Here is a 25,096-nt window from a genome sequence, read left to right as displayed (position 1 = left end):
AACTCCTTCATCATCAAGGGATTAGGAAATTTTGGGATAAGAGTGATAATAGTCTTATTCCAACTATCGACTGGAGCATTCTCATTAAGAACTACTAAATCCGCTCTGGAAAAGTCCTCCTCTATTATGTTACAATATTTCTGGTAGAAAATAGTCGATAAGACATCTGGACCAGATGCCTTATCAGGATTCATATCAAACAAGGCGGTTTTGATTTCAGAGCATGTATACGGTGCACCAAGAGTTGTATTCATAGCAGAAAACACTACTGGCTGAATGCAATCGGTCACAGGGATCATTAAATCTTGGGTGGGCGCAGTAGATGTAAACAAATTATCAAAATAATCAATGATAATTTTTGTCATAACTGTAGCCTCGTGAACGATATCTCCGTGTCTTGTGACTAAGCCATTGATGATATTAAGAGACTTATGCATAGTTTCCGAACGGTGGAAAAATCTGGTATTCTTATAACCCAAAGCAAGCCAATTCCCTCGACTACGCTGCTTCCAGTACATCTGTAGTGACCCGTATCCAAAATTAACGATTATTGAGTAATTAATTGAAACGACCCTAACTCTCTAATATAAATAAATATGCGATTTTTTTTTTTTTATATACTTACTAAGTAAAGATATGTACATACATGCCCATACATATATGCACAGAATAAATAGATTTAAAAATAAATTAACTAAATAAAAATGCAACCTTTAATAAATTAAATATCTGAGTCAAACATTTAATAAAATACTGACATAAGCAAAAATAAATAAAATTTGCATGCACTGAAAATATTTAAATAAAATATTCCATACTGTCAACCACTGAAAATAAATAAATAAATGTATAACATGCTAAAATATTCAAAACATGCATAAAGACTCAGACGACTATCACGGTCACGGGGTCACTGCATGTCCGCTCATATGTCCTCGCCGCCGGTGGGTACCACATCCTCCTCTACGTACTCACCTGCACCATAACAGTGTAGTGAGGCTAGAGGCCCAACATGCTAACATAACAAGGGTTTAAAAATAGTTTAAATCACTTTAATACTAATACATAACATATACATGAATGAGCATTCTTAAAAATATCATGACATAACATAACTTAAATTAACTTAAATATCATAATCATACATAATACATAAACATTGTTGAGCAAAGTATTTCTAACATCGCATGGTTGTATCCATAGTGTAACCTTAAATCATACATTAAATACTGATCAGTGTGGGAAACTAACGTACGTGGCGGTGACGAATCACCTCTTAAATTGGCAGTAAACTGTCCTTCAATAGTTCACATATGGGGACGAATCCCCCTTAAATTGTCACACTACTTCAACTTCCAACATAAAATTATTTTCTTTTGCTCAACCTTAAACATTAAATCATGCATAAAAATTATTTCATGAATGCATGTACTTAAATAAAATGTGTGTCCTTCATATATATTTAATTTAATTTTTATACTAACATATAAATACTAAAATAACATTCATGCATAAAATAATTAAATATATATTTAGGACACATGCAATTTCTCATGGTTTGTACTGAACTGCTGGCCATAACACTCAAGCCCATTTTCTTAAATTCTGGCCCACTAACACTGAGACTGGCCCATTAACATACTTAAGCCCAATAATTAATTATTCTAAGCCCACTTAATTAATTAAAGTCCATTAAAACATTCTTGGCCCATTAACATTCTATTCCGGCTCAATGGGCCCAAAAGCCCAAAGACTGGCCCAATATTTCCCATGGGCTCTCAAGCCCATAAAAATTAGTGGACTAACTTAAATTAATTATTCAAGCCCATTAATAAACTTAAATGTAGCACATTAATTTAATTAATCTAATTAGCCCAATAAAACACTTAAACTTAATAATTAACTTAAAATTAAAAATACCCGAGCCCAATTAACTTAACCCGGACCCGAACCCAACTAACTTAACCCATGACCCATGAACTTGACCCGGACCACTAACCCGACCCGGAACCCACTTGGAACCCTAGAACCCATCGCCCCCTATTCACGTTCTGCTGCGGCCGTGAGCAGCAGCCGTTCCCAGGCTGCTGCCGGCTTGCTCTGGCCGCCCCTGGCCGGAGCGCCACCGCCCAGACGTAGCCCACGTCTGGGCGGACCTAACCTGCACCAGCCCTCAGCCCCATGCAGCCCAAACCGCCGAGGCCGAAGGCCCTTCCCGAAACCCTAGTCTGCGCGTCCAAGAACCCGATCGAGCCTAGCTTACTTCTGGGCTCGTTTGGCTCGAACCACTCGAGTCCAGACCACCCCCTCTCGACCTAGGGACCCTGACCAGCAGTCGTATGGACCATGGCTAAGGAAAACGTGAGTATGATCAAGAATCACAAGAACAAACGCATAAAACCTTAAACCATCTCGTTTTTCTGAAAATTTTTGAAGAGGACTGATGCACACGCACACACCCGCATATACTCGGTTATTGCACAAAAAAAAAGAAGGAATCATGCCTTGCACCGTTAAAGGACGAGATAGGAGCGTGTAGAACGAATCCGGGACGACGGGACGATGACAACTTGCTTTGGACCTTCAAAAACGTGGCTATGGAGTCTTCCTTGTCTGTTGGATCGACAAAGAAGATGATGGAGATGGGGGTGAGGCGGCTGATGGAGAGTTTGGGCGTAGGGTTGGGTAGTTTTAGGATTAAAAATTTTAAATATAATTACACTACATAATTTACTTAATTAATATACCAAAATATATAATTTAAACCTCCACTTAAAAGATTTAAATCTGATACTAAATCATAAATCCCGAAATATATAATTAAGGGAATTTTAAAAATACTAAAAAGTCATTATTTTGGCTTATTTTGAATGAAAACGGACTCCTAAAATTATATAAAATTAAATACTAAAAATATTGAGGAAATAAAAGTCAAAATAATATTTTTGGGCTCTAAAAATGCTCATGAAATAAATTGGATAGAAAGTTGTCATCTCGTGCGTCCACGGTCCCGTCTACGCGATCAAAAACAATTAATTTCCATAAATCGTGAAAATCACTAATTATGGGTTAAATGCTTAAAAATAACTTAAAACATGCACAAATAATTTCACATAATTATTTAACCCATAAATCTAAAATTTTAAATAAATAAATTTCCTAATTAGGCATGCGAATTTACGTATTTAAAAATACCGGGTGTTACAATTCTCCCCCCCCCCCCCTTAAATTGGATTTCGTCCTCGAAATTAAAGTACTTACCCGAACAACTCCGGGTAGCGAGTCCTCATATCTGCCTCGGTCTCCCAAATAGCTTCCTCCTCCGAGTGATTCAGCCACTGGACTCTGACCATCGGTATAACCCGTGTCCTCAATCTGCGCTCCTCCCTAGCCAAGATCCGTATAGGCCTCTCTTCAAATGCTAACTCTGGTGTCAACTGAAGAGGCTCAAAATCCAACACATGTGACGGGTTCGAGATGTATCTCCGAAGCATGGATACATGGAATATATTGTGCACTGCCGCTAGCCCTGGTGGTAGAGCTAAACGGTAGGCCAACGTGCCAACTCTCTCCAAGATCTCGAATGGCCCTATATATCTCGGATTAATCTTGCCTCTCCGGCCAAATCGCACTACTCCCTTCATAGGTGACACCTTCAGGAATACGTGATCACCTACAGCGAACTCCAAATCTCGTCGTCGAGTATCTGCATAACTCTTCTGACGACTCTGAGCAGTCCTCATGCGATCCCGAATCTGTGTCACAATATCAGCTGTCTGCTGCACAATCTCAGGTCCAAGTAAAATCCTCTCACCGACCTCATCCCAATGCACAGGAGATCTGCACCTCCTCCCGTACAATGCTGCATAAGGAGACATACCTATAGACGACTGAAAACTGTTGTTATAGGTAAACTCCACTGATGGCAGTCTAGTCTCCCACGATCCCTGAAAGTCGATGACACAAGCTCTCAGTAGATCCTCGAGAACCTGGATCACTCTCTCAGACTGACCATCTGTCTGGGGATGGAACGCTGTACTGAACAAGAGTCTAGCCCCCAATGTAGTGTGCAAACTCCTCCAAAACGCAGACGTAAATCTCGGATCTCTGTCTGATACTATCGACACTGGTATGCCATGCAGTCTAACAATCTCCTTGATGTAAAGCTCTGCATACTGTGTCAACGAGTAAGTAGTCCTCACCCGTAAGAAATGAGCTGACTTGGTGAGTCTATCCACGATCACCCAAATAGCTGTGCAACCTCTGGCACTCCTCGGTAAGCCAACTACAAAGTCCATCGTAATATTCTCCCATTTCCATTCCGGAATAGGAAGAGGTCTAAGAAGTCCTGCTGGACGCTGATGCTCAGCCTTGACCTGCTGACAAGTCAAGCACTCTGACACAACTCTCCCGATGTCTCTCTTCATCCCGGGCCACCAATACAATAGCTGCAAATCTCGATACATCTTCGTACTTCCGGGGTGAATGGAGTACGGAGATGTGTGAGCCTCTGCTAAGATCTCAGCTCTCAACTGATCGACGTTCGGTACCCACATCCTACCACGGTACTGAACAATGCCATCCACAACTGTATACAGAAGATTACCCTTGGCCTCATCTCTCTGTCTCCATCGCTGCAACTCCTCATCAGTAGACTGTCCATCCCTGATCCGATCTCGCAGAACTGGCTGCACCGTCAACACTGACAAGCTCGGTGCATGACCGCTCGAGTAAAACTCCAAATCAAACCTCTGAATCTCACTCTACAGTGGTAGCTGCACTGACAAATATGATACCACTGACGACTTCCGACTCAAAGCATCGGCCACTACATTAGCTTTACTCGGATGGTAGTTAATGTCACAGTCGTAATCCTTCACCAACTCCAACCATCTTCGTTGCCTCATGTTCAACTCCTTCTGAGTGAAGAAGTACTTGAGGCTCTTATGATCAGTGAAAATCTTGCACTTCTCGCCATACAGATAGTGTCTCCAGATTTTCAAAGCGAAAACCACTGCCGCTAACTCCAAGTCATGTGTCGGGTAGTTCTGCTCATGAATCTTCAACTGCCTCGACACATAAGCAATAACCTTACCACACTGAATAAGTACTGCGCCTAAACCTAGCTTAGACGCGTCGGTGTACACCACTAACTCCTCGTGTGGTACTGTCATCGCTAAAACCGGTGCAGTAGTGAGTGCTTCCTTCAGCTGATCGAAGCTCCTCTGACAGTCTGAACTCCAAATAAACTTCGCGTTCTTCTTGGTTAAGGAAGTCAAGGGTACTGCAATAGAGGAAAAACCCTTGATGAACTTCCTATAGTATCCTGCCAAACCCAAGAAACTGCGAATCTCTGAAGCATTCTTCGGAATACCCCATTTCTGCACTGCCTCAACCTTCGACTTATCCACTGCAATCCCATCTCTCGAAATAATGTGGCCAAGAAATGCCACCTGCTCGAGCCAAAACTCGCACTTTCTGAACTTGGCATACAAACGATGCTCCCTCAAAGTCTGCAAGGCTGTCTGTAGATGCTGCCTATGCTCCTCAACGCTCCTAGAGTAGATCAAGATATCATTAATGAAGACTATGATGAACTGATCAAGATACGGCTGAAATACCCGGTTCATGAGATCCATGAAAACCGCTGGAGCATTGGTCATCCCAAATGGCATCACTAAGAACTCGTAATGCCCATAACGTGTTCGAAAAGCAGTCTTGGACACATTTGCCTCTCTAACTCGCAGCTGATGGTAACCAGATCGCAGGTCGATCTTGGAGAACACCGAAGCTCCCTGCAACTGATCAAATAAGTCCTCTATCCTCGGCAGTGGGTACTTATTCTTCACTGTGACCCTATTGAGCTCTCGATAATCGATGCACAGTCTCATACTGCCATCCTTCTTCTTCACAAATAACACTGGAGCTCCCCATGGAGAAAAGCTAGGACGAACAAAGCCTTTCTCTAATAATTCCTGTATTTGCTCCTTCAACTCTTTCATCTCAGTAGGAGCAAGTCTGTATGGTGCCTTAGAGATAGGCACGGTGTCTGGCACTAAGTCGATGCTGAACTCCACATCTCTCACTGGTGGAATTCCTGCAACATCCTCCGGGAAGACATCCGGAATGTCACGAACCACCTCTATCTCTGATAATGATCTGCTAGGTGATTCTGTGGCCGTGACAATACTTGCTAGAAAACCTTGGCAACCCCATTTCAACAACTTCCTCGCCTGAATAAGAGATATCACCTGAGGAATATCACTGCTCTGAGATGCATGAAAAGTAAACGGGTCGCCTCCCGGCGGTTTCACTGACACTGTCCTCCGACGAAAATCAATCGAAGCTCCATTGACTGTCAACCAGCCCATACCCAATATCAAATCAAATCCACTCAATGGCAAAACCACCACATCTGCGCGAATGGAGTGCCCCTGAAGCTCCAACTCCAGTTCTCGAATGACACTAGAGGTAGAAATAATCTGTCCTGACGGCATAGTGACATCATAACCACTGTCAACGATCTCGGGTGTGATGCCTATCCGTCTGATAAACTCCAAGGAGATAAACAAATGCGTAGCCCCTGAATCTAGCAACGCAAACGTGGAGTTGCCTCCAACTAGAATTCTCCCTGCACACAGAAGAATCCCAACAATTTCATACCACTACTAAACTTTCCCCAAAGAGTCGCTAAAACCCTTAATTCTAATCACAAGTAAAACATGCTTCTTATTCTAACATGAAAATAGATAATCCAAATAACAACAATTCCACAGAAAAACGAAATTCTTAACCAAAGGAAGAAATTATAAAATACTAGAGGTAAGATATACCAGTGATCAAGGAGGTATCTGGGTCTGCCTCCTCTGCCTGCATGACGAACACTCTACCAGCGGTGTTCTTCTTCCTCGGGCAGTTAGCTATCTTCTAACACTTCGGGCAAGTAGGAAAACCTATAGCATTAGGGGCCCCGCCCCTCAACTGCTGTGGCCTCTGCTGCTGTGGCCTCTGCTGCGGATTCGGGCCCTTAGACGGCCCAGTAAACTGCTTCTTTGCAGGAAGCTGCGAAGATGGTCGCTGATACCCAGACTGAATCTGTCTCTTCCCCTGCTGCTCTCGCTGTATCTCTCTCCTACCCTCCTCTGACCTCAGTGCTCTACTAACTGCCGCCTCATATGTAGCGACGTCCATCATACGTACGTCATGCTTGATATCCGCCCTCAGTCCCTCCACAAACTGCCTCATCTTCTCCAGTGGACTGTCTGAAATCAGAGGCACAAAATGACAGCCCCTCTCGAACTGGCTCACATACTCAACCACTGACCTGTCCCCCTGCCGGAGACTCATAAACTCCCGGATCATGCAACTGCACACATCCTCCGTGAAATATTTGGAATAGAAGATACGCCTAAACTCCGCCCAAGTCAATGTAGGAAGATGTACTCCCCTGGCAGCACCCTCCCACCAAAGAGCTGCATCTCCCCTCATCATATATGTCGCACAGTTCACCCTGTCGGTATCATTAATCCCTATGTATGCAAAGATGGACTCCAAAGAACGAATCCACCCCTCAGCCACCAATGGATCGGTGGTACCAGTGAACTCCTTCGGCCCCTTCTTTTGGAACCGCTCAGCTACGTCCTCCTCATGGGACATTCTAGGACGTGAAGCCTGCTGCTCTAACAGAGCAGTAACCCCTGCCATCAAAGTAGCATTGGCCTGCTCCAATGCTGCAAGTGGGTTCTGCGGAGGTGGAGGTGGAGGTGGAGGTGTAGGTGTAGATTCCCCACGTCTGTTCATCAGTCTGGGAGGCATTCTGCACCACCACATATTTCCTTACGTAAATCGCCATGCATAACTAAGTGTTTTAACATTAATGCTAAATTAAATTCTTAAAAGTAAATCATGCTATAAACACTTAAAAATTACAGACCGGTAGCGTGGATTTCTGAGCTCGCATAGCAGTAATGACCCCTCCAAGGACCGTGCTTTGATACCAACTGAAACGACCCTAACTCTCTAATATAAATAAATATGCGGAAATTTTTTTTTTTTATACTTACTAAGTAAAGATATGTACATACATGCCCATACATATATGCACAGAATAAATAGATTTAAAAATAAATAAACTAAAAAAAAAATGCAACCTTTAATAAATTAAATATCTGAGTCAAACATTTAATAAAATACTGACATAAGCAAAAATAAATAAAATTTGCATGCACTGAAAATATTTAAATAAAATATTCCATACTGTCAACCACTGAAAATAAATAAATAAATGTATAACATGCTAAAATATTCAAAACATGCATAAAGACTCAGACGACTATCACGGTCACGGGGTCACTGCATGTCCGCTCATATGTCCTCGCCGCCGGTGGGTACCACATCCTCCTCTACGTACGTACTCACCTGCACCAGACCAGTGTAGTGAGCCTAGAGGCCCAACATGCAAACATAACAAGGGTTTAAAAATAGTTTAAATCACTTTAATACTAATACATAACAAATACATGAATGAGCATGCATAAAAATATCATGACATAACATAACTTAAATTAACTTAAATATCATAATCATACATAATGCATAAACATTGTTGAGCAAAGTATTTTCTAACATCGCATGGTTGTATCCATAGTGTAACCTTAAATCATACATTAAATACTGATCAGTGTGGGAAACTAACGTACGTGTCGGGTGACGAATCACCTCTTAAATTGGCAGTAAAACTGCCCTTCAATGAGTTCACCGTGATACAGACATATGGGGACGAATCCCCCTTAAATTGTCACGAAGTAGCTACTTATCAACTTTCCCAACATAAAATTATTTTCTCTTGCTCAACCTTAAACATGTAAATCATGCATAAAAAATTATTTCATAAATGCATGTACCTTAAATAAAATGTTTTTTCCTTCATAAATATTTAATTTAATTTTTATACTAACATATAAATACTAAAATAACATTCAATGCATAAAATAATTAATATAATATATTTAGGACACATGCAATTTCTCATGGTTTGTACTGAACTAACTGCTGGGCCCCTGAACACACAAGCTCCATTTTCTTAAATTCGGCCCTACTAACACTTAGACTCGGCCGCATTAACAATACTTAAGCCCAATGACTTAATTATTCCAAAGCTCACTTAATTAATTAACGCCCATTAAAACATTCTTGGCCCATTAACATTCTATTCCGGCCCATGGGCCCAAAAGCCCAAAGACTGGCCCTAATATCATTCCCATGGGCTCTTCAATTACATCGCCCACAAAAATTAGTGGGACTAACTTAAATTGAATTATTTTCAAGCCCATTAATTAAACTTAAATGTAGCCCATTAATTTTAATTAATCTAATTAGCCCAATAAAACACATCCACCCTTAATCATTAACTTAAAATTAAAATATACCCGAGCGCCAATTAACTTAACGCTGGACCCGGACCCAACTAAACTTAACGGCCATGACCCACAGGACTTTGAACCCGGACCACTAACCCGACCCCCACGGAACCCACTTGGAACCCGTTAGAACCCTGTCGCCCCCCATTCACGTTCTGGCTGCGGCCGTGAGCAGCAGCCGTTCCGTCAGGCTGTCTTCCGGCTTGCTCTGGCGCGCGCCCTGGCCGAGGCGCTACCGTCCCCAGACGTAGCCCACGTCTGGGCGGACCTAAGCCTGCACCAGCCCTCAGCCCCCCTGCAGCCCAAACCGCCGAGGCCGAAGGCCCTACCCGAAGACCCTAGTCTGCGCGTCCAAGAACCCGATCGAGCCTAGCTTACTTCCTGGGACTCGTTTGGCATGAACCACTCGAGCCACTACGAGTCCAAACGACACACCCCCCCTCTCGACCTTGGGACCGACTTACCAGCAGTCCGGTATGGACCATGGCTAAGGAAAACGTGAGGTATGATCAAGACAATCACAAGAACAAACGCATAAAACCTTAACCCATCTCGTTTTTCCTGAAAATTTTTGAAGAGGACTGATGCACACGCACACACCCCCATGCACTCGTATATTGCATGAAAAAAAAAAAGAAGGAATCAAGCCTTGGCACACCGTAACAGGATGAATAAGGGGCGAGCGTAGAACGAATCCGGGACGACGGGACGTTGACAACTTGCTTTGGACCTTCAAAAACGTGGCTATGGAGTCTTCGCATGGCTGTTGGAGTCGACGAAGAAGCTGATGGAGATGGGGGTGAGGCGGCTGATGGAAGAGTTTGGGCGAAGGGTATGGGTAGTTTTTATGGATTTAAAATTTTAAAATAGTGAATTACAACTACATAATTTACTTAATTAATATACCAAAATAATATAATATTAAAACTCCACTTAAAAGTTTTAAAATCTGATACTAAATCATCAATTCCCGAAATATAAAATTAATGTGAATTTTAAAAATACTGAAAAAGTCTATTATTTGGCTTATTTTTAATAAAAACTAGGACTCCTAAAATTATATAAAAATAACATACTAAAATATATTGAGGCGAATAATAAGTCAGAAATAAGTATTTTTTGGGTCTCTAAAAATGCTCATGAAATAAATTGGATTAGTGGAAAGCTGTCATCTGCGCCCGTGTCCACGTTCCGCGTCTGACGCGATCAAAAACAATAAATTTCCATTAATCGTGAAAATCACTAATTATGGGTATAAATGCTTAAAAATAACTTTATAAACATAGCACAAATAATTTCACATAATTATTTAACCCATAAATCTAAAATTTTAAATAAATAAATTTCCTAATTATGCATGCGAATTTACGTATTTAAAAATACCGGGTGTTACAATTTCACTCTCCGGGTTAAGTTTGTAGGAAAATGGGTTTTTGAAGAATGAATTACGGAGCAGCCTTAATCAAAAATTAAAATTTAGCTTTTGGGAGATCCAAATCAAATCTTCATTGTCCAAATTAAATTTCAAGATGTTTTGAAGATGTTGTCAAAATTTCAGCTCAATCCGACGGTTAGAACTCACGTTATGATTTTTTCAAGATAACTGCGCGCTGAAAACTGGGAGGCAGAACTTTTCAAGCCATGGCGTGATTTTTCCTGCGCCGTGGCGTGAACCGAGGATTTTGAAGAAGTGAAAACAGAACTTTTCACGCTATGGCGTGATTTTTCTGCGCCATGGCGCGACGCAGACTGAAAAAATATTAATTTTCTAACATTAAAAGTTGCGATTTTTTGGGGCTTTATTGGATGGGCTTTCAACCACATATAAAAGGGGACATATCAGACGTGAGAAAGGGTTCCGAAGTTCCACACATCAGAAACGCAAGGGAGGAGGCGGCCATCCAATGAGAAGAACGTGAAGAGGGAGGAAACTTGAAGAACTCAAGAATCGCAACACTAGTTTTCTCTTTTTTCTTTTATATTTGTTGGGATTTAAGGGATCCTACCCCCAAAACTTTGTTTTGATTTCTTCTTGAAGATTGAATTTGGTTTTTATGCATTCTTTATTATATTACTGTTTTTATTGATTATTTGGAGATTGATCAACTTCAAATTGATTTTATGTGTTATAATTGATACTGAAATAAGATTTTATAACATGATAGGGTAATATAGTCAATGGATCTACAACTTACATAGACATATGAGGTTGGATACATGTTGATAGTCATAGTCCAATAGGTCGAAAGCTAGAGGATTCCACAAATCGTAATGCAATTGCAATTGTTAAATAACACAAGGACACTTGGTTATTGCAATTTGTTAATTAGATTAATATAACTCGACAGAGTATATTGATAGATTAGGGAATTTCGTCAAAAGCATGACTTGAGAACTGAATTTCAATCATTAGAGAAGAAAAAAGGGTAGGTGAACCGAGATCCTAACAATCGTTTATTTATTTTCTGAATTTAATTTTATTATTTTGTTTTTTTTTTCATCTTTTATTTTAGTTTATTAATTTATTATCATGTTATCTTAATTAACTAAAGAATAATACTTGAGTAATTTTGTCAGACATCAATCTCTGTGGGACGATACTCGTACTTTGTCCACTATATTATTACTTGACTCGTGCACTTGCGATATATTCGAGCTTAATTGATATATATATATTTAGGTTGATTTTCAATGGTAGTATTTGCTCGACCACTTGTAAAGTTTAATATTCATTCATTTAACAAAACAAACTAACCAAATTAACAACAGAAATAACCATTCACAAATCATGTCTATATTATAAGAGACTTTGCATTTCTTCAAACAACTATATAATCATATATAAACTAAACATGGAAAGAAATTTTAAGACTCATCAGTACTTGTGTGTATAATCCCAAACAAAATTAACATATATATAATGAAAGTTCTAGAAAAAAAGTAATTAGAAATTTTCATCAAATCAAATTTCAATAATTAAAAAAATGTATGATTTTGATTAGACAAATTTTATTATTATGGAGATTAAAATGAAAAAAATAATAATTCTAGCTTGTATAGATAATGGTTTTTTTAAAGGTACTTTATTTTTGAAAAAAAAATCAAAATTAATTTAATTCAAAAATATTACAAAAATACCCCAAAACGCCATATCTTACCACAGACGCTGCTACCGCTGTCATAGTAAGTGAATCCTGACAGCACGGTACGGGCCGGAGATGTCTTTCTTTCTTTATTTTTTTGTATAAAAAATATTTATTTTTTATAATATGAATACTTGAAAAATATATAAGACTAATAAAAATATAAAAAATGAAAAAAATTGTATAAATATATAAGATATGTACAAAAATGTATGAAGATGCAATATATATTATATATATTTAAATAAATGCTTGTAATAATAATGTAAATTTTTAAAAAAAAATTAAAAAAATGCTTGTAATAATAATGTAAAATTAAAAAATATATATATATTTTTAAAAAATACTTGTAATAATAATGTAAAATTAAAAAAATATTTAAAAAAATAATAAAATCATATGTAATATGATATGTTTATTTAGGGTGTATATGTCAATTTGTAATTTTATACCTTAAACAAAAAGACAAAATCCAAAAAAAAAAGCATCAAATTTAAAATTCTTGCTTTTGGGTAAAAGTTGTAGAAGCTAAAGGAGAATTTAACATTCACAAACATTCAAAAACACTTCTATACAGCTAGAAGCTAAGAAGCACTTTGTAGAAGCCCTACCAAACACTACCAGAATTGTATACGAATTCCTTATTTGAAACATAAAAATAGAGAATTGTAAAAAAAAATTATTGATCTTGATTGAAATCATATAATCCATTCTCGGTCGATTCGATCTACACATACATTTGGTTTTTATTTGTGAATATAGATATCAAAATGGGCAGATTTAAATTCAGTCTCACGATATACATGATATCGTGTTCGAAGCGGATTTAGGGAGTGTTTGATAGAGTTTCTACAAAGTGTTTCTTAGCTTTTAGATGCATACAAGTGCTTATGAGTGCTTGTGAATGTTAAATTCTACTTTAGCTTCTAGAAATTTTAGCCAAAAACAAAAAGCTAAAATTTGATGTTATTTTTTTGCTTTTGATTTTTGTTTAAGGTATAAAATTACAAGTTGACATATATATCCTTAATAAACTTATAATATTATATATGCTTTTATTATTTTTTTAAATATTTTTTAATTTTAAATTATTATTAAAAGTATTTTTAAAAAAATATTTTTCTAAATTTACATTATTATTACAAGACTTTTTTTAAAAATATTTGTTAAAATTTTACATTATTATTACAAGCATTTCTTTAAATATATATATATATATATATATCATTTTTATACATTTTTGCACATATCTGGTATATTTATACAATTTTTTCATTTTTTATATTTTTATATTTATTAATCTTATATTTTTTTCAAGTATTCATCTTATAAAAAATAAAATATTTTTGATACAAAATTCATAATGTAAAATAATATATAAACTCATTTTTTATATTGTGAGTATAAAAAGTTAAATAATCAAATAAGAGTATGGTTGTCATTTAGTTAAAAAATTAAGTTTGGAAGTAATTATTCTTCAAACACTAAACTTTAGCTTGTATTAGTTTTCAACTTCTATTTTAAAACACTTTCTACTTTAGCTTCTCACAAACTTCAAAATATTCTCTACTAGAATCACTTTTAAATAAATAAAAAATTCTCCAAAACACTCTCTTATAGACTTCATCAAACAAAAAGCTGGATAGGTCTAGACCCATCAACGGATTTATAAAAATGTTCATGGTGGGTAATGGTTTCAAATTTCAATAGACCTCTCTTCATCACTATGTATATTAAATTATTAATTACAAATAATACGTGTATATTTTATATTATCTATACTAAACGTACGATATAATAGTGTATGAATTAATAACCAATTGAGTCGTTTTAGTGGATGAATAAATACGTCTCCTCTTAATTTTCTATTTAAATAAATTTATTTTTTTGACAAGATATTTAAATAAATTTATTATCTCTACTTACCATTTTGTTTTTCGATTTAAAAATATAAAAAATACTAATTTAGTTTTATATATGTATAATATAAGTTATTTAAGTACGCGATTTTTGCATGCATGCAGGGCTTTCTATATATTAATGAATGTCACGTTTAAAATTGATTCCCAATGTTTTCGGTTATTGTTGTTAATTTATTATTAAAACGTTGTGGTTTAGATTTATTTTTCATGAATATATTCATATTTTGATTTTTTTTTTATTGTTCATTTACTAGAATTAAAGTTGTGTTTAATGTGTAATGATTTTTTGTCCAACCTAGATCCATGACTTGCCACAGGGTCGAAAATGAGACAGACAAATCAGATCCTAGTTTTGGAAAAAGATCTCTGTTATGGAGATAGAAACAATATATGATACTGTTATGATTTCAATATTCCATGTATGTAATTAATTAATTATTTATTTATTTAATCCTGTGATATGAATTACATAATACTATTTAATGCACAGTATTTTGTGTTGTTTCTTTCTACGCAGCAGAGAACCCGGATCCTTTTTTTTAGCAGAGCACATCTTGTGAATATTGACCAAATCCGTCTCGTACCCGTGCCGTTGTGAACCCTAATGGTGAACCAAAATTGACCATTTAATTATCTCAAATATAATTTCAATTTAAGCACTCAAATTGAACCACCTAATCAAGACAATGTCAACATCAAGAATATCAAAGCACTAAAATATTCACCACAACTAAAACCACTGATTCTCACGAGTCACAAACCCAACCACATCACCTTTGCTTTATTGCTAGAAAAACGGACCACCAAACCAGTTCCCACATGTAGTACAGTCACACTATCTTCATATGGTTCTCTTGTTTTAGAAAAAAATTCCAATAACGAATGATACCAAAGCACACAAGTGCTACTATTTATTTGGGCTTATGTATATTGTCTATATTCTTGTCGTGAATAATTCACGATCGACATTTTCCATCTTGACCTCGATTAACTCGATTCACACGCTAGTTTAGCATCGAAATATCGAAATCGAGATTCCAAGGAGCTAGAACAATCTCAAAACAATGGGTTGAATATCGTCGCAGCTCGACTAAAAACCAGTTATGAACTAAAATGCTAACATACGTTGTTTCATCGTTTTTGCTTAAATATTCTGTGTGATGTATGCATGTGAGTGTGAAGTACGAGAGCAGGACAAAGAACTGGCTAACGTTAATTGCTGGTTATCGAATTAGCTCGAAATTTATCTAATGCATATGAATAAATATAATTTGCAGGTTGTAATTGGCACCAATTTTTTTAAAAAGAAAAACAAAAAACAGGACAAAGAGTAAAATATATTTAGGACCTGAACAAATTCATGCCTCGGTGGTCCACTTTTATGTTGTGTATTAACTGCAGATATATAGGCCGGCCATATTTCTGTCATAGCTTTTGAAATTATTGGACACAATTTAATGCCAGAATTATTTCAATGTATAAAAATCTATATAATATTTTGTATGGATTAAATCAATCAATCACTCATACAAAGAATGAAATTAAGAATGGAGGATAATTATTGAAATGATGATTATACCTTATATTTAATAATGTAATCTGTTCAATGACACGCAAGCTGCTAAGATAATATATAGAATTGTTTTATATATACATACTATTTTATATATTACTATTAAGATAATAGCTAATATTAAACGTGATATTTTGCTAATTAATTGGGACTATTTGCGAGATATTATTATGTAAAAAAACTTATATGAGACGGTATTATAAATTAATTTTGTGAAATGTATAGTTTTATCATATATATTAATGCAAAAATACTATTTTTTGGAGTCAAAAATATCATTTTTCATTTCGATTGGACCGTACTGTCCGTCTCACGGATATAAATCTTTGAAACTGTATAACAGAATATATATCAACTTTTGTAAAATGTATAACTTTATGGTGATTGATTTTTTTATTTTAAAAAAACAATTGATAATTGGCGTATATGAATATTTTATCTATACATTAATTTTATCCCATTACTGTTCTCTTAAAAATGTTGATTGCAAAAAAGTAGAAAATGAAATGAAAGAAAAAGGTTGGTGAAGACGTATGAAATAATTAAAGAAAATGAAAATTCTGCTCAAGTGCTTATCAACCAAGGGTAAAAATCAGAAAACCAATAATTTCCAGACTCCCAAGTCCCAACCACTTTCCACTATACTGTCTATTTATTAATTTGTGATAAATTATTTGTCTCACAATTTACTGTTGCATGCATTTTTTTTATTTTATTTTTAAAAAAAATATTCAAGTATATAAAGTCTATGAGTTAATTAAGATAGGAAATAAAATCGAGAAGATCAATAACGAAAAAAAATATATTTTTGTCACAAATATTAGAAAATCCTATTAATGATAGTATAAATAATTTGTCAAAATCTAGTATAGATGTATTTTCAATTCAATAATTAATTAATCTATCAACTGTTGGGAGAAAACCTCTATGTATATATAAATAAATAAAATAAATAGAAATGAAGGATATAATGTGTATAAATCTGGTCTAGATATTACATCAACCTAGCACGTAAAGTTAACAACTTTTATTAATTGTACTTGAATCATCAATCATAATCTTCAACATTTTAAAGGTAGATTTACGTAATATTGTAGGCGAACTGTCGGCATGCGCTCTCAAATCTCTTACGACTCTCTTCGATTCGAGTATTGAATTTGGTTCATTATAATTAGGAACAATGGTTTTTCGTGAAATATCATAAAATATTAGTTTTTTTCAAATTGATCGATCTCATTTATGATTTAGTACATGTTGCCCGCAGGGCATTACCCTGCGGGTGACGTGTAACCCCATGATTGGTCAAAATTAGTAAGATTCACACTCGGGGCCCACTAATTTTAACCAATCGATTCTGGTGCACCTCGTAAACCAATGTGACACTATACTTGCGAGTAGTAAAGTATCTCTACTTCAACCCTTCATCCGATATCTATGGCATTAAAAATAATTTATTATTCTTTTTAATGCTATATCACCATTATTTTATGGTGTGACCATGTTTTTATGTATAATTTATAATTTTATACATATACACACATAGTAGATTAATACCACATATTATATATTATTTATAAATCTATAGTACAATGCTAGCTTCTCGAAATTATTATTTTTTTGGTAATAATATCGTCTTCTTTTTCAGTCGAGGTCATAATTATTACATCTCGTCGTTTTCTCGCACTCGTCTCTATATTTCTCCCCGGTCTCATTTCTTATTTTTTTTTTTCTTTATTTTATTCTTTTTTTTATTTTTCCATCTTTTTAAGCTTTAATTGTATACTACTACAGGACTTCTTTTTTCCCGTTGTACCTGTTAATCCTCAAGGCCTCAACTACATTTCGAGGCCGAAAAATTACCTGCAAAACCCACGAAGAAAATGAAGGTTTGGATTGGCATGATTCTTCTCTTTCTGTTCGGATTCCTTCGTGGGCTTTCTTTTTCTTTTTCTTTTTCTTTTCTTTTTTTGGTTTTTGTCGTTTATTTTTTTGGTGCTCGGTTTCGTTGAGTTTTAAAGAATGGTTGTTCCCCATCTTAAGCTTGTTACTTTTTCGTTTATTTGATTGTCGATTATGTCATGCAGTGTTCGTTTCGTGGATTCCTTGACAACTATTTCGGGCGTCATTGTAAATCCCCTTGAGTCTACAGTATATTTTTGTCGTTTATATGTTGAGCGGTCGTGGAAAGTTATGAATTGTTATTTCTTGATTTCTTTTGTTTATTTGATATATTATTGTGGAGTTTTGCTGTTCGATCGTTCAAAAATTAAACGTGTTTGGCATCTTTTTTTTTTTTTTTCTGTTGTTATTTTGTTGCAGCAATTCGTGTTGTGGTGTGGATTTGGAAGGATTTGGACGACAAAGAGAAGGGCTTTGAAGGACTGTTTCCACTCTTGCAGGTATTTTGAAGGCCTTCTATATTTATAAAATCTTTACTTTATGGTAACATCTCCAATTCCAGTGGAAAGACTAAATTTTGTGCTTGCTACCAATTTTGTGTAACTAGTTATGCTTTTTATGTGCTATTGATCTAATTCACGATCTCTAAAACGTATAAAACACAGGACGCGATATATGTAAGACATTCAGCATTTTTTATGTCTGTAATGCGGGTTGGTGTAATTTGTAATTTTTTCTGGGTATTCGGAAGTGGGGAAAGTTAATTTTGTGTTTGAATAGTTTTTTTGAAGTTTACAATGATATGAACTTGTAGAATGCATATAAGATGCCACAAAGGATGGACCGGAATCGTTGCCCTGCCTTTTGGAGTAATATAGTGATGTAGATATAAATCCGTGTGTTTTGACATGCAACTCTCTAGGCATGTCTTTACTACTTTTTGTGATTCTTTATTTTCTTACATAGGCAATTGTTCATATAGCTCTTATCTGAAAAGGGGTCACTTTTTATTATGCTTTTTGTGTAGGTATCTTATATGAACTTATTGGGGAGTGATGTGTAATACGTCTTAGTCTGTATGAACAACCTTAATTTTGAGCCGTGGAAGTTAATTTGTATGGGATGATGCAAGATGCATAATTGGTGATCTCAACTTATGCTGCTATAGTCAGTATATAAATATTTCTATATATATCGATCACGAACTGGTTAATTTGCTCATACCACACTTTCAAGTTGGCTGTGCTGGCTTGCATTAATTACAGTTGGATGTCATCAGTTTGGCATACTGTTTTGCATGAAAAAAACCAATGTTGTACCTCCCCAATATTCCCATCGAAGGACATCAATCAGTTGCTAGGGTCGTAAAAAATGTTTTCACCGTCACGGTGTACGACATTGTCACCTTGTCATGAAATATAATGATGACTTGTAGTTTTGTCAAAGAGTTGTGATTTTAAAATTTTAAGTAACATGCTGTCGATTTTAAAATGTACTCTATCTTGCATGTGATACTCATTTGAAACTTTGGGAGCATCTTTGTTGTAGGCATTGATGAGATCAGTATCGACATAAAAGGGAAGAAACTAATGGTAATCGGGACTGTCGACCCCGTGACCGTCGTTAGCAAACTGCGCAAGAAGAATTGGCCGGCTGACATAATCTCGGTTGGTCCAGCGAAAGAACCGGAAAAAAAGCCAGAGGAGCCAAAGAAAGAAGAAGCTAAGAAAGAGGAGACAAAGGAAGAGGCCGCGAAGAAGGACGAGGCCAAGAAAGAGGATCCCAAGGATGAAGCAAAGAAAGACGAGCCCAAGAAGGAGGGCGAAAAGAAGGCTGAACCGCCGAACCGGTCCTCGGCACGATATTGCCGTATAGACCCTATTACCCCCCGATGAACACATACTACTATATGCAGCAGCATCGCAGTATGGAAGAGAATCCAAATGCTTGCATTATCTCGTAAGCGATCTTGCTTTTTGTATCGGGTTGATGCAACTACATGAGCTCATCAACTTAGTAATTTAAATTTCATCCACTGCATGTACTAATTAGAATTTGACTTTGGAGTGTGTATATATATTATAAATTTTTATTAAATTTTTCTTTGCTCGTCATTCTTGGTTTTCAGTATCGTTTTCTTATGCTTCGCTGGAAAGTCGATGTTGGCGCAATTCTTGTTTTCTTTCTTGATGGAGACAAATATTAATTAGGTGGTTTCTAATTGTTGCGCTATGAATACTTGTTATTATTGGCATTTTGCAAATGGAAGGAATACTTTCCATTTGTTTCCTTACGTGGACATATAATTTATTACGAATTAAAACAAAGAATATGTTTTTCTTGTGGGTGACTTATAATTGAGTCTCGAGTTTGAGATTTTATAATATACATTTTATGTGTACACTACTGATACAAGTGGGGATTTTCGCGTAATAAACACTTGAATAGATTTGAATTGCCTCCCCTATGTCCTTTTCATGAAACATGGCCCTCTTGCAAATTGACGTTACACGAAGGGTAACGTACAATTACAAAATGGTCGGTCTTGTAGGTCATACCCAAGATAAAAAGAAACTTGGTCGAGGTCCCCAAAAGATTTAAGGTTAAAAATGTTTTATTAGTTATTTATATATTTTATTTTTGTTCGCATTTTGTGAAAGATAATGACCTAAGATTCTCTTGCAATATTTATTAATATAATTGAAGGAGACAAGGCCGTCTAAATTTCAGAGTGACACATCATATCGAGTCAGTGACAAGATAGACCACCAATCTGTGAAGTCAATAGAAATAGTAAAAATATTACACACTAAAATTGTGTACTAATTAATTAATATAGAGTTGTGATATTATGTCTAATTATTACAGACACTTAAATGAACAACAATTTACGTAATATATTGTACATGTAGACGTGGTATTTTGTATATTTAATCAGTAATTAGCAAGTCAATTGATGTTTATTTATATATTTATGATAATTATCTATGATATCAAAACTCTCTTTTTTACATATGTTAGTTGCGAATCAAATGACTTTTTTTTTTATTAATTGTGTTAAAAATAAGAAAGTGATCTGTCACGTTTTCTTATTTTTGGATGAATTATCGCCCATTTGGCATGCGGCATGTAGTACTTTATGCAATTCATTAGCCTTTTTTTCATTATTTTTCTAAGTTTTGGTGTGTTCTTCCATCGCCCACTAAATTTAGTCAATGCCTAAATAATTAAGAACTTTCCCTTTTTATGGCCAACCACACAAGAAATTAGCACCCTTTATTACTTTTGGTTATTCAAAAAGGAGACCTTTTAATTTTTTAAATCACTGATTATTTATTTATTTAGTCATATATATTGTAAATCAACACAAAGCAATCTGCCTTTCATTGACGTACCATTTTAATCTTTTGATACGATGGTGATGCTCTACCAATTATCCTCGTTGTTGTCTGATCAGGTTAAAAATAAAATCTCAACCAATATAAATATAATATGATCAGCCTATTGAATTTTGACAATAATTAACTTTGTAGGGAAATTTTTATTTTACGATAAATATGCAGGACAAAAACTCTTGATGAATAAATTACTGTATAAAATGTTCGTGTATTTTTTGTATAAGATGTTAACACAAACATCTTTTATAAATACTCGGGACACAATTGATACATTTGAGATAAGCTTCAATTTTTAGAGTTATATATGCTTTTCGTTTAGAACATAACTTCAAGCCTTTATCCCAAGCAAATTTTCCAGTTTTTCATTTCATTATTATTTATCGTTCCTCTTGAATTTGAACAGTTGTTCATTGAATTTCACTGCCATTTTCATTCTGAATTCCTTGTTTTTAGAGTTCACATCGATTTATGAGACTATAACTAACTGTCAAATGTGAAATTCGCAGTCGTTTGATTTCTTAGAAATTAGATCTGCACATTCTAGTTTAATTAGGTGCATTGCACCTCCCACGCCCGAATCTTTTATTAGTAAACAAGAAATTATTGGGCTTTTCATGGGCTAAAATGGGTTTGCAAGGGCCGATGCCGGCTGAGCTGAAGAAGAACCCCATGCTTCGCCAGCCCAAAAATAAAATTTAAGAAGCCCTTTTAGTCGCAGCCCATTATTAATTAGAAATCTCCGATTCGTCGTCGTCCCAGTTCAACCTCATATTATTTGCACTCCAGGACAGATCCGATCACACCGTCTAGTGCGTGTCAGGGTGTGAACTCTCCGTTTATCCATCAAAATCTTCCACTCTTTAGAAAACCAAATTTTTTTTTGGAACTGGAAGAGTATAACAAATCAAGGAAATGGCATCACAATTTCTACATCATAAGGCCGAATCAGAACGCTTCCACAGATCGCCACCAATTATCCACTCGATCCCTGCAAAAATTATCACAAACCCATATCCTCCGCCCTTCTCAGCCGTCCGGCCTTGCTCCTCCTCCTCTCTCTGCTGGTAGTTATTGGCTGTGCTGTTTCCCTTATTTACAGGCGCCATTTAGCTTTTTATCATTGAATTCGAGCTCAAACTTGAAGTGGCACCAACTACACCTTGGCCGATTGCGGCTGCTCGAGTGGCAAAGGATAATACTTTGATCGTTTGTGCGGTGAGTGAGGCTTATTTTGCCGTTCTTGAGCAATTGGTTGAATAGCCCCAAATTGCGCAGCAGAGGCAGCAGGAGAAGGTTTTGTTGATTGCGGAGGATTACGCAACGCTTTACAAGGTTAATGAGCGGTGGCCTGGCATGCGGTTTTAGTGCCTCCTCCAGCGTTTGGAGGCGGCGGCTGCACATAAGTTTGGGTCGCAGGTATATGTTATTTATTTATTTTTCTGTTGAGCGATTTGGTGACAGATACACATTTCCTTTTGTGGAATAGCTTGTACATTATTTGTAAGATAACATTAACATGTGTCTGGTATCAGCTATAGGAGCTTAGAGGTTTTTGTATCCATTAATCTGAAAATTAATACAAAACGGCGCGATTCCTGTAAATGTATATTTAGGATTTTATAGTTGTTTTCAATCGTATAATGATATACTGATAATGGCTAAATTGTTATTGGGGGCTTATTGTTCATCAGTAGCTGACTGTGGTGACCTAGTGCAACTTGCGGCACATGCCTACGTCTTTGGCTGCTAATTGTTGATCATCTTTTGAATCATATTTTAACTTTCTTTAAAGCATTGCTAGAATTTGAGATGATATTTGATATGATGTTGCTGAATGGAGTTGCTGATAAACCCTTAGGGAAATAGTCATGGTTCATTTTACGAATGTGTATGGTCCGGTGAGGTCTTGGCATTCTTCAATCCTGAAGTGTTAATCTACAAGTTGGTTTCAAATAACTTTTAATTCAAGAAGCAAATATTTCGGAACAAAGTTAATTTGAACATACCTAGCTGCAATCCTTTGTAAGATGCCTTTCTGATTTTTGGTAGAAAAGTTACTGCTACAGCTTAATGTTTAACGTTGTGATGTGGTGTAAATACTTAAGAGATGGATGCTATAGGATTGTTGTTATAAGCTTTTTTCTACAAAATGTTTGTCTATTTCTAGTGAGCAACTTCCAGATGTGACAGTGGTTTCTCACTTTCCTTGTTGATAATCCCTGTTTTATTTCATGTTTTCAGGGCTTCTTTAATTTTACCGCCAGAAGGCCCCAACATCTTTCTACCATAATTCTGGAGCTTGGCTATAATGATTACATGTAACAATGATGTTGACATGGTCCTGGCTGGCAGATCCCTCTTCCTTATCTGATAAAGGCGAGACATGACGTGTATTTCACAGATGACATGGCCTTATGTAAAGTATACTAGAAGATGATATGCCATAATTCCAAATGGATTAATTTTATTAATTGCCAATCGAGTCTGTAACTCAAAGACTGGCTCAATTGAAATCGCAACATATGATCGTATAGAGTAGAATTGTTCTTTCCATGAATTTTTACTAGGCCCCTTTTTAATGTCAGGTTGAAAGCCTCTGAATACACTCTCATGTGATTTACCACCTCCAGGAAAAAAGGGCCGGACTTACATTTGCAGCTGCATGGAATCTATCTGCGTGCCCACCAGTGGAGCTTAAAGGCTTAGTTATGGAAAATAGGTGGAATTGGAAGAAACTTCAGGCTCCAACCTTGGTCTAGTAGCCCAAGAAAGCTAACGACCAACCTGCCTTTAATTGGGCCTTGAATAAAACTGCCGAGCAGGTATGCATATATTGGGATCAGCTATCTATGTAGGTCATGTCCCCTGCTCTAAGTTCCTTATTTTACTTGTGCATTATATCTGTAGATATCACTTTATAGGTGTGGACTTGTACCTGCTTCCCCAACATGGCTTTCCCTACTGGAGGTTTATATTTCAAGAAAAACAAGGACTTGGGGTACGAGTAAACCAAGGGGATGCATGTTATCATCCATAACAACTATATCAGTTTGGTTTTTGACAAAGTAAGATAAAGCGATTTCAAGATTATGGCCTTTGGTTTGGTGGGCAATGTATCATGCTTCCCGAGTCTCCACTTGGCAGACTATATTGAGTTGGAGGATGCGTTTCAGTTCAACGGAACTCTCTTTCTCAACTTTGGGAAATTCCAACACCAAGTCTGAAGGAACTTCCAAATTCAAACGCAAGTGGTTCATCAGTCAAGTCAACCAACATGAGATTTAATCTGATTTTTCGCTTCCATTTTTTGGGTTGACGGGATTCAATTGTTTCAACATTTCTTAAGGCCATCGGCTGTCGAGTTTTATCTCTGCATTTTGGCATCGACTACTGCCAATAGATGTTGGAGGCGTTGAGAGAGAGATTTTACATTCGTCATCACTGCACCACACCGCTGTGGATATAATCGCTCCTGGAGACACCTATAAATTTGGTATGTGGTGGTGTTGTCGTTCTACATGAGCTCACAAGTTTTGTTGGTTTATGGATAAGTGCAACTGAAGTAGTAATTCTGGACAAAAGGTTGTGATTTGCTGAATCCCCACTGTCTAGTTATATACTTGTCCATCTATTTGTTGTTAAAAACAAAACTTGAAACACAATATTTTATTGTTATTTGTTATAAAAATAAAAATCACTCATGCAAGATCAAGACAAGATACTTTTCTGCAATTGGTCTAAA

At 36.2% G+C, this 25,096-nt stretch overlaps 2 pseudogenes; both read left to right on the top strand.

The window, feature by feature from the left end:
* The first annotated feature begins 10,178 nt into the window (after window positions 1-10,178).
* On the top strand, window positions 10,179-20,053 carry LOC140889121 (heavy metal-associated isoprenylated plant protein 39-like; annotated as a pseudogene).
* Window positions 20,054-20,440: 387 nt separating this feature from the next.
* LOC140889120 (UDP-D-xylose:L-fucose alpha-1,3-D-xylosyltransferase MGP4-like) lies at window positions 20,441-24,508 on the top strand (annotated as a pseudogene).
* The last annotated feature ends 588 nt before the right edge of the window (window positions 24,509-25,096 follow it).

The sequence above is a fragment of the Henckelia pumila genome, chromosome 3 (assembly GCF_033568475.1).
Source record: "Henckelia pumila isolate YLH828 chromosome 3, ASM3356847v2, whole genome shotgun sequence".
Taxonomy (NCBI): Eukaryota; Viridiplantae; Streptophyta; class Magnoliopsida; order Lamiales; family Gesneriaceae; genus Henckelia; species Henckelia pumila.
This window is presented reverse-complemented; position numbering and strand designations above follow the sequence as displayed.